We start from the raw sequence: 16,243 nt of genomic DNA on the forward strand, positions 1-16,243 counted from the left end.
AGGGGGCAGGTGGGAGACTTTCCTATGAAAACTGATGAAGAGGCCCAGCTCCCTGCATAGACCAACCTGAGCCAGTTCCAGACAGTTCATGCAGACACAGGGGTCAGGAGGGAGGGGGAGTCGAGAACAGGTGCCCCGCAAGGACTGGCACATGGTGGAACAAGCGCTTGGCTTTCTTATCAAGGGCAGGGAATTGGGGCTTGAGTTCCATTGAACCCAATCTCCAGGGCACAGGAGCCCTAGGTGACAAATATATACTGGCCTGAACCTGCACAAAATAACCTCGGGGGCCAGACAGGGCTCCTCTCACATCCCTCCCCTCCTTTCTAACTGGAAGCCCTGCTCTGGGGCTGGGCCTGCAGCAGCTGCAGCTGACACCCTCACCCCCACTGACCCCTTGTTCGAGGGCACCCTCACCTGGGTACAGCGAGTACCAATGCCTGGCAGTAGGTGCTTTAAAAGCATGGCCCTCTTCACCCATCACAAGGGCTTTGCACCCTGGAGGCCATTTCCCCTCCCTCGATCAAAAACAAGGTTGAATTCATAATTTTACAATTTTTCAAAACTGCCTGACTCTGAGGGGGGAACAGGGAGCTTTCAGTAACCCCTACTCGGTAGCCAAGAATTAGCAAGGAAAACACTGCTTCCCACTTTCTAATTGATGCCTCTGCCAAGGGCCCCGGGTATGTCGGCTCCTGAACACGCGTCTTTGGGGAACCGGACTCAGGAAACATATCCTCCCAGGCCATGTGCGCTTCCTGTCGCCCGCAGGACTCCCGGGCCCCCTTGACCGCTAATTTTCTTAATACAAAACCATTTCTATTTTTGAAATGAAAAATGACTTGTTAAACCCCTCCCAGGTCACTTTTTTTTTTCTTCCTCCCAGAGAAACACATTAAAGTAAACAAACTTGAGATGTAAAATGAAAACAGGGCCCCCGTAGCACCTGCAGGGTTTTACCAGCTCACATTACAAAGCCCCGTCTGAAGTGGCCCGAGAACTGTTTCCATTACAAACAGCCAGTTCTCTTGAAAGTACGCAAAAGGCGAATTAGTCAGATTACATCAGGATAGATTTTCCTGCAGCATGAGCTCTTTGGAAACACCTGCCTGACACATTTCAGACATGTGCCGAGGCCAGCCGGGCCCTCGGTGGTTTCGAGAGCTTGTCAAAGTCTCAACAAAAATGGGGGTTTGGGTTTGACTGAGTCAAACTGGGTGAGTTGCTGCAGACGGACTTGCTGGCACCTTTTAGCCAAGTTTTAACCAGCTCTTGTCCCTGCAGCACCTGATGGTGCCAAGATGGTCCTGGAACGCAGGCAGCCTGTGTCCAAGCCTCCTTGGGAGCGCATCGGGGAGAAATGTCGGGGTTACATGGTCAGGGAGGGTTGGAGGGCCCAGCTGCATAAGGAGTGTGTTTTCACTCTGTGGGAAACGCTAAAACCAGGGAAGAGAGCAGAGCCCGCGGCAGGCAGAGGGCAGGGACACCTGGGCAGGTGACGCTCTCGATCAAAGCGGTGGGTGAATGGCCACCCCAGCCCCTCATATCTTTCTACACCCTAATTAACACCCCACCTTTGACAGCCTTCTCCTGCTTTAGTATTTATTTTGTTACCACTCAGTAACCATGGATAATTTAATTTTCCAAATGATCTGTGTGGGTTAGAAAGTGGTACCCAGTACAACGGGTTAAATAAATTAAATAAGTTATTAATCCATAATACGGAATGCACTAGCCATGCAAATGAGGCAGGAGCATGGCAGGACTCTCAGGGGAAGACCTCTAAGGTACGGCAAATGGGGGAAAATCAAGTTGCAAAACAATACAGGTTGGATGATCTTGTTTATTAAAAAGGGGGCGGAGAGAGCAAGGGCACGTGCACGTACACACACCCCTGCCAGAAAGCGCACAGAGGGCGGGTCAGAGAAGGGGCAGTGAACTAACAGGGGCCGCCCTTGGGGAGGGAATGGGGGCAAGAAAGGTGAGGAGGGACTTTCGTGTTCTCTTTGGAATATGCTGGAAATGTTGGCAATGCGAATGGAGTCGTGTATTACCTGGTAACGAGAAGTGCTCATAACAACACAGTACAGAAAGTGTGTGCTGGCCACGGTGCCACAGCAGCCCGGGTGAGCTCCTAAATCCTGCAGGCTGCAGAACCCACAGCTCCAACTGTGCGATGGGCATGGCCCTGGGGAATTGCAGGGCTCTGAGTCCCTGGGTGTTCTCGCACCCCAGCGGGTCAAAGGCCAGCCAGCGGAGCCCGCGGGCAAGCGCCCAGGTCCTGGAAGCTGCTGTGAGCAATGCTCTCAGGGCACCTCGAGGCCCAGGGGAGAGTAAAAGTTCTCGGATCAAGCAGCCTGGAGTGATATCCTGACGCGGCTTCTCACAAGCAGTGGGGCTCAGGACATCGTCCTTGACCTCTCTGTGCCTTGTTTTCTCAGCTGTGAAATGGGAGTGAGAATAGAAGCTGCCTAATAAGGTGGGCATGGGACTAAAATAGGTGAACCAAGTAGAAGCACTTAGCACAGTGTGCGTCACGTGGCGAACACTCTATAGTGTAAGTTATTACTAATATAGAACATAACAAAGGCTCTCTTTTTACATTTACACATTCTAAACAAGTCCCTGGTAGGGGACAATTCAGTAGACAAACAATTCCCCCTAAAATAAAGATATGATGTTGCCCAGGGGCAGAGTAGGGCCACACAAACGCCCCACATGTCGGCGGAGAAGGACTGGCATCTCTGTCTCATCAGAGAGCTCTTTATTCTTCAGGGAGCTGTGTAGGCACAAGACTCCAGATACCTCAGGTGAGGCATCCCAGCGGGTCACCCAGAGGGCCGGGAGCAGACAGCAAAGCCAAGGAAGGCGCCAGCAGGACCTCCCAGGCCAAGAGAGCAGCCCTTCTGTAATCGGGGAGCTGGAGGCCTCGAGGTTCGCTGGAGGAGCGTGGGGAGGGGCGGGAGGTGTTCCACCCCAGGGTGGCACCGTGCCAGGGCACACCAGCTGTATTAAAAACCAGGGTTGAACTAAACAGCCAGAGTTGCTTAAAGCCAGGAAATTATTGACCTGGAGAGCAACCGTAGACGATCGTCACATGCAAGGCATGCCAGGTCCAACCTGCCTCCTCTCCCAACCGGCGGGCCTGCAACTGCACACGCCGAAGCCAGCCCCCTGGACTCCTTTGTCTCAGACATCACAGCCAGATCCTCAGCACAATTCCCCCCGGTAGGGTTTTTATGACTGGTGATGATGTAAGGGGGCAGAGAAAACACAGCTGGTCCTGCGTGCGGTTTACAGAGAGGGCGCTGGGAGGACGCGTGCCTGTCCCCAAACGCCAGCCCTACAGCTGCTCAGCTCCCCGCCAGAGGCCGAGGGTCCCCACCACCTCTCATGGAAGGAAACACATGACTCAGGCCAACGAGACGTGTCTTTAATTTTTAACAAAAATCACGTGTAGGCATTTTTAAAGGACTGAGATGTTTGGGGCCCCCCTTCCCTACCCCCGCCATCAGTGAGCGCTCATTCTCGCCAGCTTCACCCGTTCAGCTCCATGCTCAGATGCACCCCCTTCTCCCGGTTCCTTGGCTGGGCCTTGTGCCCTCTCACTCGGAGTCTATACCCACCTCCTACCCGTTCTTCCTGCCTTTGGCCTTGGCTGCTCCAGTCCCACCTCCACCCAGCCATCAGAGGGACTTTCTCAAACACCAGTCGTATCCGTCTCTCTCCTGTTTAAAAGCTTTTGGGTGTTTTCCTCCCAGAATAAAGCCTAAGCGCCTTCTGCATGATACAATCTTGTTCCTCACAGTGGTCAGGCCTGCAAAGTCGCCACAAACACCGAATTAGCAAATAACGAGACACTCGTCTTAGGGGAAACACGGGGTAGGGTCCTGCAAGCGCCTGGTCACTATAGTCTCATCAACCAATCAATATATAACCGTCTGTTCAATTTCAATATCTATTTAATATGTATTGCTGATCCATTAACACTGAACTCATGGAGGACAGACCACACAACGCCCGCCTCGGTGAAGGTTTTCTAAGGCCGGGTTTGTGTGTAAGGCACAGGATCCGCTTCTGAAAATTGGGCAGCACTTCAACATCGTGGTTGGGGGCATTTTAACCAGCGAAATCACCATCGGAAAGCAAAAAGTGGGACAGACGTGGCACTAAATAAACCATAAAAAGGGCGCCTGTTGCCCTGCCAGGCAGCGCAGTTGGTTGGAGCACCGTCCTGTACACCCAAAGGTTGCGGGTTCGATCCCCGGTCAGGGTGAGTATGAGGCAGCCGATGGATGTTTCTCTCTCACATCAATGTTTCTCTCTCTCCCTCCCGTCCTCTCTCTAACACATCAACGAAAACACATCCTGCGGTGATTTTTTAAAAGATGCTTGTTAATGGGGTGAGGGCTGCAAGGGGAAGGCAGAGACCACCCGTTCCCCTCCGCTGGGAGCGTCTGCACCGGCGGCCCACATTCTCCACTGCTCTCCGCATGTCCATAAATGGCCATAAAGCACTGTGAGCGTTGGAGATTAAAAATAAATTTTAGTAAGCGAATCTGCAAATATAAAATCTGCAAACAACGAGGATCCACCATATTTATTACCATTCGTTACCTGCCCGGCCCCTCCTTGTCCGACTTCTGTCTGGGAGCAGTGAACACAGGGCGGGCACATGGCCACACAGACCAGGGTCCCCCTCCACAGGGTTCCCTCAGTGCCCAGCCCTACCCCCTCTCTTATCTCAACAGGAGACTTTGAACTTACCTATTTATAGACCCTGAGTGCCTTGAGGGCAGGACTGGTTCTTACATGAAGCAGGGGCCCGGTGCACTGGGGATGCCCCGCGGCAGGGTGACAGACTGTTGAATTTTTGGCCTGACCGTGCAAAGTCCAAGTCTCTGCTATCACTTCGGTCCTGAGGCTGAGCCAGGGTCTTGAAATTAGGCCCTTAGTAAAACACTTCACATCTGAATGGCTTGCAGTTCAGAAAGCCCTTCCACATGCACAAGTTCATTTGAGCCTCACAAGAGCCCCAGGGGGCAGCTGCATCCTTCCCTGCCTTTGAGGAAACTGAGACTCACAGAAGGAAAGTGCCACTGTCCCATATATGTCACTAGTGAGTGACAGCAGGAAACAAAATGCAGGTGTCCTGGCTTTGAGGCCAGTGGGTTCTGGACCAAGATGGAAAGCTGAGCCCTTCTTAGATTGATTGTCCCTGAAATGCAAGACCCTTGTCAATCTCATCGCATGTGGATGAAGAATTGGGGTGAGAAGTACCGCATGTGGGAGAGGAGCGTGGCCTGGCTCTGCTGTGGGAACTTGTACTATCTTGGAAGAAAGAGCACCTCGTTTTCACTAACCCCAGTCAACAGGTACTGGGGCAAAAACTAGACAGTAAATAATATACTCAACCTTTATGAAATATTTTCTATGTGTCTTAAATATTCAGCAGGGCAAAATTTTTTTAAAAATTAAAAAAAAAAATAATCAGCTGGCCGTGCCGCATTTAACCCTCACAATCTAGGTAACGGGCTCATCCATTCTTCCTGAGAATGTCCCCGGTTTCAAGCTCAAAGTCCCACATCTCAGGAACTCCCTTGATCCCAGGCAAAGCAAGATACTTGGTCTCCCCACCTCCCAACAATGGCATGAGGCAGGTATTGGAATTATTCCCATTCTACAGATGAGGTCACTGAAGCCCAGAAAGAGAAAGTGACTGCCAAAGGTCTCACAAGTTATTAGTGGCCAAGCCAAGACACAAACCAACGGCCCTCTGAGTCTAAAGCTCTTCACACCGCTCAGCAAATCCTCTCCTAGCAACCATTTACCCAACCATCTGGAACGTATTAGCAAACTGAGGCGTCACGCAGGAAGAGTGGGTGTCGGGCCATAAACATTATACAGCCATGTAAAAAAGGCAACAATGCATCTAACCACCATGTTCGCAGGGCTATATTCCTCATCAGATCTTAACTGTGTCTACACAGGGCTTCCAGATCAGCCAGTGGAACAACAAGCTTGACAGATGTTTTCCCCACTGAATTGGCCAATGATTTGACTGTAATTGTGTCTGTACCCAGTGCCAAAACAACAGGCCAATTAATCCAATTCCATTGGCCAATACAGTGGAAAGAGAAAATAAACAAAGCCAGTTGTCTAAGAGAGATGACCCAGTTGAGGACTGAATCTGGCCGGCTATTCACTACCCCGACCAGCAAATTTGGTTGTATCAGGTCACCTCGAGGCCCTTGGCAGACCCGGCCTGAAGCGGCTGAATTAACCAGTTCTGTTGGCAGGGTCTGTATGTGGCCCCATCTCCTCCACTTTCAGACGAGATCGAATTGACGATGGGAGTTGTGCACTTTCCGGGTTATGTAATGACTGCCATGCTAACGGCTTGCTGGGAATCGTTATTTTCAAAGGCCTCCGAGTTCATTATGTAAGAGGCACTAGCTCATGCATTAGGAGTGGACCAGGGCAAAAATGACATTTAAGATATTGCACAAGTTTTAAAAGTAGTTGCTCTGCAAATAAACAGTGATTTTTAAAAGAAAGGGGGGGAAAAGTTTATAAACCTAATAAAGATGCAACAGGGGCCAAGCAAGATGAAAGAAGTTCAAAGCTGTGGCGAGCCACCTTTGGAGGCCTTCAGAACACTCGAATCCAGAATAATTCCTCACGCAGAAAAGGAAGGGGCGTAGCCTCAAAAACGCCAACCAGTAACTTGCCCTCCTCCTGCCCCACCCATCACCACCACGAAATGGTTTGGACTCAATGTACAAAGTAAGAGGAAGCCAGCAAAGGGCTTCACCCAGGAGGAGCCCAATCGCCCACCCCTCTGGCCCTGTAAGTAGACGCAGCCCAGATCCTAGCCCAGCTCACCTCAGGAAGAGCTAAGAGCCCGGGGCAGCTAACAGACCCCTCCCCTGCCTGCTTTTCACCCGCATCACAGCAGCTTACCCACTGGAAGAGCCAACAATGGGTAACATTTATTAAGCACTGATTGTATACAAAGCCCTGTTCTAAACACCTACGTCACCCCACACCAGCTCCACCAAGCTTTGGGATGGATGTTACTGTCAAGCCCAATTTAAAACTGAGACACAGAGAAGTGAAATGATTTCCCCACTGTTCTCACAGTGCTAGAGCTGGCGTTTGAAATCGCACATCTGATTCTAGAACTTTTTGTTCTGAGCATCTGTTCCCAAGCCCTGGCACGGAAGTTAAGAATAATTAATAATATGCCCAAATGCTTCACATGGCAATGAAAGAAACCCCAATTCAGACTGGCTTGAGAAAGTCGATTTATCTGTTCACGCAAGAGCAAGCCTTGCGGGGAGGAAGGGGACTTCAAATTCAATTGATCCAGTGTCTCAACGTGTCATTAAGGACTTGGGTCTTTCTGTTGTCCCATCACTGAGCAGTGTCAGCTTCATCCAGAGGCTGGCCCGGGGGGTCTGTGAGACAGCTGTCAGCAGCAGCCATGGCTACGGGGCCCTCACTAGGTCTGCTGTGAGAGGAAGAGCGTGGCTCCCTGTGACCTTCTCGAAACAGTGAGAAACCTTCTTTCCCAGGAGGCCCCCGCTCTGCCTGGAACTCATCCTTCCGACACTGGGTGAGCTCCCAGCGCTGCTAGGGTGGCCCCGGAGGGTTGGCTATAGGGGCACTCAGGCACCGCCTCCTCATTCAAACATCTCAAGCTCACAGAACTCATCAGTGGTCTAACATGAGCAAGGCGCTGCTCTCGAGGAGGTTGGGGGCAGCAGACATTCCCAAGGGGACTAGAGAATCGTCTAAAAAGATTGTTAGTTCACATTAAAAGACACCCCCAGGGACTCCCAGGGGGCCCAGTGTCCTACATGGTGTTAACTGTAGTAAAACCCTATGAAAGCTGAATGATTTGCACCATGAAACTGGAAATCCCTGAGAAAGACTAGGTTACATTTACTTTAATGACCCTTGTGGAGCCTTATGTACCTCTACCTGACCCTCAGCCCTCTCCCAGCCATATTTGTCCCTTCTGGCTCTTTGCATCAGAGCAGTGGGTGAGACACCCTCGCTGGCATGACCTGTTCCAGATGACCAATTATCTTTGCTTCCCAGTCAGGGGAGAGGCTCAGACACCAATCAACTCAATTTATTCATTAACTTGCACAGCCCAAGTAGTGTAAAAGAAAGTTGGCTTAAGTCACCAAGTTTCCAGTCTGGCTCCAAGCATTCCAATAACCCCATTTCTTTTCCTTTCAGCCTAATAGGCCTCCGCTTGACTCTATCCAGGTAGTGTTTATTAGGGAAATGTGAAGGCAAGAAAATGACCCTTGTCCCCAAAACAAGTCGGCCTAGCCGTCTCATCAATGCACCCACAGACAAGCAGTCGAGAGGCAGAGAATCTTAACATCAGACGCTGGTAGATCCAATGCCACCTACAAGACCAAGGAACTCACTCCCGCACTTGCTGATGGCTCACAGCTGAGATCCATCCTGGGGGTTGCCCTTGACAAAGACTCTCCTTGACCAAATTTTAGTTAGGCTCCTCTGGGCCCTCTTCTCTGTTAGGTTTCAGCTTTGGGCTTCCATGTCCATCTTGCTGAGTCCAGTCTTAGCAAGCATCCTGCTAAGTCAGTGGAGCAAGAACTCCCCAACACTTGAAACCCGATCACCCCTGATATTTGATCAGTTCCTCTTTCCCTGCCTTGGAGGTGTAAGTCCTTGGCCTGCCTTTAGCAAGAATCATGGCACCCTTTTTACCGAGACTCCCCCTACCCTTGATGTCTCAGTAACTTTCCATCCTGTGAGCCCCTCGCCCTGCTCAGTGTCCTTGTATTCAGAGTTGAGTCCCATCTCTCTCCCCTATTGCAATCAGCACCCCTATTTCAACAGTCTTAAATTAAGTCTTGCTCACTCTTTTAAAAAGTAAGAGTATTAATCAGTAATTATAGAATATTTTTCTTTACTGCCTTCAGCTAAAGGAAACTGCCTCAGTCATGGTCACATCCCTCCCAACAGACTATCACACCAAATAACTGGCTGGGACAGGGTTACAGAGGCCCAGCATCCTTGGCTCAACTTAGGGTACCTCTGAAGAGCCACCTCAGCTTCAGGGTTCCCGGAGGGGCCAGCTGGATCCTCCGCTGAAGCCACATCACATGTCAACTTCTCATCTGCCTAGTCTTGCTCTCCTCTCTATATAGGTGCGTGCTAAGGGGAAAAGGGACCATACCCCGAATGAGCCAACATGGACCAGCGGAAGGAATCATATATTGGAAAAAGGGGGCAGAATGTAACTGAAAGGGGAGAGTTTATCCGTGTGGGCACAGTCCCTTAGGATACAGGAGGTAACACCCTGGTGAGGTCTCTGGGAGGAAGCACTGAACACGCTACTTGATGGCTTTTAGAATGGCCGACACTAAGTGAAGCAGAAAGGCTAGGGCTTCGGTCCTGGATGACGCGAGAAGGAACAGAGGACTCAGAATCGTGGGCCACGGGAGTGGCTTTGCTCTCCAACTCTGCCCTGCAGGTGGGCCTAGAGGGTGCTCCCCCTACTGGGACAGTAACGCGCTGGCGAGAGGGCCGGAGCCATCGCTGAGGTTCAGGGTGGCCATGCTCCGCGGGCTGGGGCTGATGGCAGGAGATGCCGTCGCAGGACTCCATGATAGCAAGAGGGTCCCGAAAGAACCGAGGCCAGGTGGTGGTGCTGAACCATCAGAAGCACGGTTGGTGTGACCGCAGGAATGAGCGGCGGGAGGGGCCCTAGGGCGTGGGAGCGGTGAAGGAATGCAGCGCCCCGGCAGAACAGACGCACCCCGGAGGCTACCTCTCCAACAGGCAACGGGAAGGCATCGAGAGCGGGTTGATCAGGACACCCTGGGAAGCTACATCGATAAACAGCTAGGACTGATCCCTGGCCCAGTTTTCAGACCTGAAAGTTGTCGACTAAAGGAGAGTCCAGGTCCCCATGAGGAAGGACCCTAGGAAACTGCGGTGAGTCTAGACAATGACAACCCCCCAGTCATTCCACAAAGGGTTCTACAGCCATTTACTCGGCTAAAATCACCAGACATTTCAAAAACGATTGGACACCAGGTCTTTGGCACAGCGTCATCATAGTCCCCTGTGAGTGCAGGAGCAGCTGGGGGGCAGGCAATCAGGGGAGGCCTGGCCCAGGTTTGGCTCCTAATGGATCCACTTCGTGGTCATTTCCCTGGTTCTCAAATACGTAAGCTGAATGGACATCTGCTGCAGCTAGGGAAACACCCACACTGGTTCCCTGACACATGGAGCCCATGTAAGTGGAGAAAGCCAAGGGGAAGCCTCTGAAATCGCTCCCTATTCCTCACCTCAGGTATTATATTAAAAGCACTATCATAGCTCAAGAACAGTGTTTAAGGAGCCACGCTTAATGACTTAAGGAGCAGAGGTGGTGGTTCCTGTAATACCCCCACTAAGGATTCTGGAGGGTGACAGCGGACTCCCACAGATTCCACCAAGTAGTAGCTATGGTCACAGCTGCTGGTCCAGATGTGGTGTCTTTGCTGGAGAGGACTAGCCCAGCTCCGATGCATATATGCAGCCCTGGCTCTGGTGAATGGATGCTTTCCTGTCCCTGTCAAGAAAGAGTCCTGAACGCATTTTGCGTTCCCATGCAACAGCCAACAGTGTGAATTTATGGTCTACTCTAGGGCTATAGTAACTCTTCTGTGGTTTTCATAACATAGCCCGAAGGGATCCGGACCATGTGGACATTCTGCAGAGCACCCCATTCATCGATGACAGACGTCGCGGATATCACTGTATCAACATCACCAGGTTCATCAAACTGGATAAGCAAGAAGTGGCCATAATACTTTCAACAATAAAGATAATTTCTTTTAAAAAGTGGCCAGTGTGTTGGAGGTCTTGATAAGACACATGAACTCCCGAGGTTGGGAAAGAAACCTTTCAGAAATTCAGAGTCTCTGCATCGGTAAATTGTTAGGGTTCTTGCGGTCTGAAGCATGCAAGAGTAGATATACCATGGAAGGGGACATCCCCTGAAAAATAAGGGACAGCTGCTATGCTCAAATGAGACCCTGACCGTGAGCAGAAACCTGCATCAAGAAAATGCATCCATCCATCCATCCATCCACCCAGAACCGGTTGAAGGCTACTCTGCAATCTGCTCCAGGCCTGAAGTGAACTGGGGACTATTTGATGGTGTCACCATATGGGACCCAGGAATGCCCGGGTATCCTGCCTTTTATTATCACCACCCTCCCCTCAGAGGAAACCTGGGACAGAGCAGAAGGGAAACAGAGGAACCATTTAGAACCAGCATCCCAGGTGACCCTTATAAAATGCAGAGCACCCTAGACAAAGCCCAAGGTCAAAATAAGGCCACCTGTCTCTACTTCAAATCTTTGAGATATCTACTCTCTTCAAAACTCTCTTCAGTGAACGTTCAGTAAAAATCCAGACTGTGTGGAAGAAAAGAGAAGTTTCGGGGAGGTGGGGTGTGTATTAGCCAGGAGAGCCTGTGCAGTCAGGCGGGGTTTTTCCCCTGGATCCCGGGTATTTTGAAGCCGGTTTGTGGTGTGCTCCGCCCTGTCCTCTCAGAGCGCCTGGCCTCCGAGAGCTCCGCACCCTCGCCCTGAGTTCTGCTCAGTGGCTGAAACAACAAACATCCCTCGGCTTGTACACAGTGAGCTAGCGACGGGCCAACGCCGACGGGGCTCTGCTGCTTCCAGCATCACCCGGCAAGCTCGCTGGCGCCAGTTCGCGTTCTTCCAGGTTTCAGCCGGGACAGAGGCTGAAAATTGGCCTCTTGAAGCACCCTTGGCTGAACTGCGTGAGTTCATGAAAAGAAAAAAAAAACAAGAACGTGGAACAACTGCTCCAAAAATCCCCACTGGGCTGCAGTTGTGTCACTTTATATGACCTTTTCCAAAGAAGGGTGACCATCTTTATAGAATACAATGCCCCAAAGCCAGGGCACACCACAGGGGGGGGGGGGAGGCATGGAAAGTACAGAGGCTTTGGTATCAGAAGGGGCCAGATTCAAATGCAAGCTCTGCTTCTGTGTGGTCTTGAGCTATCCATACAGCCTCTCAGAGCCTCGGTTTCCGCATCTGAAAAATGGGAAAACTAATGCACTCCTCCTAGGGATCGAAGGGGAGAGTGGCTGTGAGGTGCCTGGCACCCAGCAGATGCTCTTGGAATCCCCTGACCATAACTGGATCAGCTTGCACAGACTCAGAGCTTGTCGGAGTTGGAAAGGGCCAGAGAGAGCATCGTGTCCAACTTTCAGTTGAATATTCAATTCTTTCAGCCCCTGGGGCTTCTGTCTTATGGCTGACCTCACCCAAAACGGGTAGAGAGGTTTCAAGAAAAGGAATCAAGGTGAAATTCTATTGAAAATAAAATATTAGAAGGTGTATCTCCCGCATCGCCCCCCACTCCCTGCCCAGTTTCTGAGATTTCGCTGTCATCTGCGGTTGCTGCCTTGGTCTGATACATGGACCATGACAGGGGAGCTTGACAGGGAGGTGGATGAGCTGGTGCTTGGCAGCCATGCAGGATCCATGACCTCCCCACATGTTGTCCCCTGAGCCCAGCGCAGGGGTGTAACTCAGAGACTGCATCTGTGAGACAGCCTGGAAGTGCTTCCAACAAGAACATGGTGGAGGCGGTAGCTCTCTAAACCACTCAGGAACAGATCATTCCCAAGTCATACAAAACTAATGAGTTAAGAGAACTTATTGGCCCCTGCAGCTGAGGAGTCCAGAGGCAGGACGGTTTTCAGCAAAGCTTGGTTAGCAGCTCAGTGGAGTGGCCAAGAAGCTTTTTTTCCATCTCTGCGCTCTGCCTTCTGCCCAAGTCTGCCTCACTTCAAGGCTGCCTCCCCTCTTGACCACAAGGTGGCTGCCAGCAGCAGCAAGGGCATCTTGGTCCAGTGAGAAAAAGAGAGCTCCTCCAACGTAGCTCAGTGAAAGAACAAAACAAAACAGAAAAGGGCTTCCTTCTTCCTTCCCCAGCACACTTGCCAATCACTGGAGCCAGGGTATTGAGCTGTGAGCACATGCTTAGGGCCAACCAGGATCCACTTGCTGGAGCTAGGACTCAGCCTGCTTCCCCTTGAAGTACAAGAGCTGTGTGGGAGACGGCACCCAGTAGCCCCCACTGGGATGCCGATACCAGGATAAAGGACGAGTGCATGGTGGATGGTGGATGGTGGATGGTGGACGGCTGAGGCAGTGAGCACGCACACCACCAAGTGCTTTGCCCGCCTGGACACGCATCGGCTCTGATTCTCCCACCGCGCCCCTGCTCTCACTTTCTGAAAGGCAGACAGCGAATCTGAGTAGTCACAGCGAATCTGACTAGTCCATCTCTCTCCAGTGTGAACAGGACTCCCTGGTTGACCAGGGTTTGGGTGGAAAGGGCCCAGGGCTGCCCAACTGCCTAAAATCACTGGTGTCCACACTATGTCCAAGAAGCGCATTTGTCCATGGATCAGTCTAGGGGATCGGGGGAAGCTCTGTAATTGCAATACAAAGGGGACCCTGGGGATGGGGGAAGCAAAATGGGTAGGACTCTGGATTCCCTCCTACTTTAAGTTCACTCATCTGACTCTGGCACTCCCTTAAAACAGGTCTCTGATATCCACTCGTGATTTGCAGACTTGACCATGGACTTTGACCCTACACCATATCCTATGTAAATCCCAAGTCTTCTACCAAGAGCCCAGTCTCATGCTTGTGAATAACCTCAGTCCTCAGTCTATTTCTCTGAGATTTGCTTCCTTCGTGGCCCTGAACAGCCTCCCCCCACCCTCCCAGCCCTTCTACGTCACAATGGCACTGCCACACACCGATGGTCAACACTGTCCCTCTGCCAACCTGGAACTAGTCCACCTCCACCATGTCCTAGCTGTGTGACCTTGGGGGAATCACTTTACTTCTCTCAATCTCAGCTTTCTATTTAAACTGCAAGAACAATCCACGACTTATACCAATGAACATGCTGCTCACTGGGGCATTGGGTTGATGACTACATTTGCAGAATCTCTATTTTTATTATCAATAATCACTAGAACTGCTTGACCTGCTTAACATTAATGTTAACTGTATCAGGCTCCATTAAAAGGGAGGGAAAAAGCTCTTTATGAAGGGAATTAGAGGCCCCTAAAGACAACACTTGCACTAAGTGGGCTACAAGTGGCCCCAGGCTGGTTCCCCAGGGCTCCGTAATTTCCTAGAGCCTCTCCAAATAGGATGCTTAAAGCTAAGTCCCATTCCCAAGCTGGGTCTGTTCACAAACATGCCTGCCTCTCAGCACCGCTTTCTTTTAGCTGCTACTGACAGCAACTCTAAAAGCTGACTATGATGTGGAGGTCCATGTCTTTTCATGGCTGCTCCAACCTTCCTGCCTTTAGAAGCACAACTGCTAGGCTTAACCCTGACAGTGAGCAAAAAGTTGAGTTGAGGAAATCCACCCATCCATCCATCCATCCATCCATTTACTCACCTACCCAAAACTGGTTGACAAGTTCTCTGTGCACCCTGCTCCATGCCTGAGGTCGAGGAAAGGTGAATTGGGAACTATAGCTGCAAGATTGTATAGCTGCAAGAGACCCAGGAATGCCTGGATCCTGCCTTTTACCACCACCACCCTCTTCCTCAGAGGGAACCCAAGGAGCAAGCAGAAGAGAAAGAGAGGGACCATTTCAGAAACAGCATCTCAGCTGACCCTTATAAAATGCAGAGCACCCTAGACAGAGTTCAGAGTGAAAGCAAGGCCACCTATGTACTCCAAACAATAATCAATATCATATCAATGCATGGTGAGAGTAAGTACAAGAGAGAGGAGGGAAGGTGGGGGAACAGGAGGGAGAGAAAGAAAGAGAACCACCATGAGAGAGAACCAGGCAGCAGGAGGGACCCCATACAAGTATGGAGAGGAAAAGGAAGACAAATAAGGATGTCCCCTGATCCTTGGAGCCAGGCCGTGCTTACTCAGTAATGATGTGATGAAACTGACCAGGTGGATGAGGCAGGGAAGAGCATTCCAGGCCCAGGGAAGAGCATTCCAGGCCCACAGAATAGCATGTGCACAGATACAGGGGTTAAAAAATCATGGCATGTCCAGAGGACACAAGTGGTCTTGGGTAGCTACAGTAGAGATGCCAGAGATAAGAGAGAGGTGGGGCAGTGAGGTCTGCAGGGCCCAGATTGCAGAAGATGGACTCCACAACCCCACTTGAACATGGCCCTCAGGGTCCCTTCACTCTGGGGTTGACCGTGTGACTTGCTTTGACCTGTGGGTGCTAGCAGACATGAGGAGAGCAAAGCCTAGAACTGCTCTTCTAAAATCAGGACTGTGCTCTTGTCCTCCTGCCTTTGGCCATGAGAAAAACATGCATCAGGCAATCACTGACGCAAGGAAGAGGGGACATATGGGACAGATCTGGGACTTCCCACACAGCCTGGAGTCAAGTCCATTTGGGCCCAGCCAACATCAGCCACATCCCAGCCAACCCACAGATGCATGAGCAAGAACAGTAAGGGCTTAGTGTGGTCCACCGCGAAGATTTTTGTACTTATTTGTTACGCGGCAAATGCTAACTGATTCATCTTTGTATGCTTAGGTAAGACATTTGGAATTTCTCCTGGATGCAGAAGAAAGGCATTTAACAATTTTATGCAGACAGTCCTCTCACATCCTTCCCAGTTAACATATGGACTATGAAAGTCACTCACTACTTAGTCCCTGAAGCGGTGCTGGGCATGCGGAACCTGCACACAAAATCCTTGTGATTAGCTGACAAAATTGTGTGCTTTTGCTTAAGTTGGTTCCTCTGTCTGGAAAAACTGCCCGTCTCAGCCACCTAACACATTCATTATGATGCCAAGCACCCTGTTCACACGTTCACAGAGCCTTCCCCCAGCTGGAACAGGAGCTCCCACAGATATTACACTACTGATTTGGCTCCTCCTCTTCTAGACTGTGAGCCCCTTGAGAGCTGGGACAGTGTCCCTTTTCTCTTGGTTCCCCAACGCCAAGGACAGGGCCTGGAGAGAGGCAGTGCCTGCTGGATGTTTGTTGAATGAATGAACAGATGAACTTCCCAACAGCTCCTAGCACAAAGCTGGGCCAGTAGCCCTCATGCAATGAATACTTGGTTGCCTGGCTGCCAATGTTTGTCCTAATTAATGCCCTCGCCTGTTATTTCTTTCTTCTCTCATTTAGAATCATGAGCTCCCTC

The sequence above is a fragment of the Miniopterus schreibersii genome (assembly GCF_964146895.1).
Source record: "Miniopterus schreibersii genome assembly, chromosome: 4".
In the NCBI taxonomy this organism is placed as follows: domain Eukaryota; kingdom Metazoa; phylum Chordata; class Mammalia; order Chiroptera; family Miniopteridae; genus Miniopterus; species Miniopterus schreibersii.